Source organism: Parus major, chromosome 9, assembly GCF_001522545.3.
Source record: "Parus major isolate Abel chromosome 9, Parus_major1.1, whole genome shotgun sequence".
NCBI classification, from domain to species: domain Eukaryota; kingdom Metazoa; phylum Chordata; class Aves; order Passeriformes; family Paridae; genus Parus; species Parus major.
Window position 1 is genome coordinate 24,508,697 of NC_031778.1, and position 2,476 is coordinate 24,511,172.

The following is a 2,476-nucleotide window of genomic DNA, read 5'->3' on the forward strand; positions in this document are numbered from 1 at the left end:
CCTCTCGCTGGTGCTGGCACACCGCAGGCGGCTCCAGGGAGCGAGGGCAGCACTTGGCACCTTGAGCTGTTCGGGAAGAGTCCCCCAACATCCTGCAATAAACCGAGACCCAGCAGCTGTTGCCAGAGGGAAAAAGGCAGTTTCTGTAGGACAGATCAAGCTTTGATCTGTACAGGGAGGGGGGCTGGGAGCAGCTTCATCTCTGGCTGCACACTGGGAATGGGAGAGGGCTTGGAGTGGGTGGGAATGGGGCAGCAGGTCAGGCTGCTGCCTCTGGAACTCCGCAGGTGTCACCCCTGTTGGTGCCACCTGTGGAAACGCTGAGCCCAGATGTCACAGAATCATGGAATGGTTTGGGTTGGAACAGACCTCAAATCCCATCCAGAGCCACCCCTGCCATGGCAGGGACACCTCCCACTGTCCCAGGAGCTCCCAATGTCCAGCCTGGCCTTGGGCACTGCCAGGATCCAGGGGCAGCCCCAGCTGCTCTGGGCACCTGTGCCAGGCACTGCCCACCCTGCCAGGGAACAACTTTATTCTAATATCTGATCTCTCTCTTCCCTCAGCCTAAAGCCATTCCCCCTTGTTCTGTCACCACATCTCGATATGTCTCCTTTGTCTTTGAAGGCTAAGCATCACTCATTTATTCACTTATTTTGATTCTCATTTGGTCTGCCTGCTTCCTCTCAAGGTTTTAAATTGCATATATTTTGCAAGCCTTTTATTACCTATTTTTAAAGACATATCACAGCCGGAAGAATCTCCTGGAAACATGAATTAACAACACAAAAGGCAGAAGGAGTGTTTCATAATGACTGGGGTGGCTCCAACACGAGTTGCTCGGTGCAGTGGTGCAGTGCCAGCAGTGCTGGGGCCACACTTTTGCTACCACTAAAAATAGTTGCAACTTCAAACCCAAATATATTTTTGTTACATTAATTACTCTTTAATTAAAGCAGCTACATAACCTAAGTGCAAATCAAAGGTAGCACTCTCCCTGCAGATGTTACAGTCAGATTTCAGCAGCGTTTACAAAAAAATTGAGCTTAAGAATATTAAAATCACAGCACACCAGAAAAATAAGCATTTTCACATACATCCTTGGAACACACAATAATTCACAGCCACATGCCCTTGGCATGTGTCTTCAGTCCCGTGCCTTCAGGGTGTGTGCAATTGCTGTGCCCATGCAGTTGGGGTGCCTGGAGTCCACCCCTTCCTCACCCAAAAGAGGAGAGCAGGCTCAGGGAAGCTCCCTGTGACCCCTCACACAGCCCAGTGCCGGGCTTTGGCCTCTGGGGGTGCAGAGGCAGCACTGGCACAGGGGCTGGCAGCCACCAGAGCATCCCTGCAGCTCCCCCAGCCCCTTCCACGCAGGGCAGGGCTGGGATGGGCTCAGCAGCACACCCAGGACACCTCGCTGCCCAAAGCAGGACCAGCTGCTGCTCCTTCCCCACCCTGCCCAGGAGCTCAGTTATCTGCTGCTGTATGAACAGGGTTAAAACAAAACAGTCCACGGGGCTGTGTTCTGTAAATGTACAAACTGACAGCAGTTCACCTGTGGGTTTCACACTGACTTCACCTTGTGTTAAAGATATGTAAGAGTTACTGGGCATAATTGGGAAAAAACATTAACCCATAAGCTGCAGGAAGCATTCTCATGAATGAGAATTGGTGCTGGTGTGGATCTGGAAAACATTAAGCTCTAAATAACTGTTTATTTCAAACTTTGTGCTGTCTTAAGAGAATGATTTGTAATTAGAAGATTCCCAAACATACCCAGGGGGAAAATAGGTTACAAGCATGACCACAAAATCAGAACAGGTTTAGTCTCATTTGCTAGTCAAAGATTGCACAGCATGAGGAAAGGTGGAACTTCTAGATGGTCACAGTATTGAGATAATGAGCTGAATCTTGTGCCTAGTAATCATAACCCATCATTGTCACTGATTATTAATTACCAGCCCAAAGGCTGGAGCTGCAGTTGCATTCTCTTTGCGTTTTGGATGGATTAGAAACTCCAGGTGAGTGGTTCAGGGAAAGGCCTCTCCAACTACACCCACCTCTGAGGTTTCTGGATAATCACAGGGAGCACCCTGGGCCCTGCTGCTGGTGCCTTCCACAAAGCCATCACAGAAGGGATCAGTTTGGTGACAGCTCCAGCGGAGCCCTTGGCTCCAGCCCTCACTGACCACTCTCCCAGGTGAGTCCCAGTGTGTGCTTCTGGCACATCCCAGGGAAAAAGGAGGTGTGGGAGCAGACAGGAATTTGGTGATTTTGCAACAAAAGCTCCAGAGACCCCATGGCAAACACAGGGAGGCTGGAAAGGCGAGCAGCAGCTCTGCAGGAGGGTGTGAGGCTCAGCCTGGTCCCAGCGGGGCTCGGCGTGTGCAGCTGGCAGTGACAGGGCATGGAGAGAGCAGGAACCTCTGCAGGGCACAGCAGCTGGCAGTGACAGGGCATGGAGAGAGCAGGA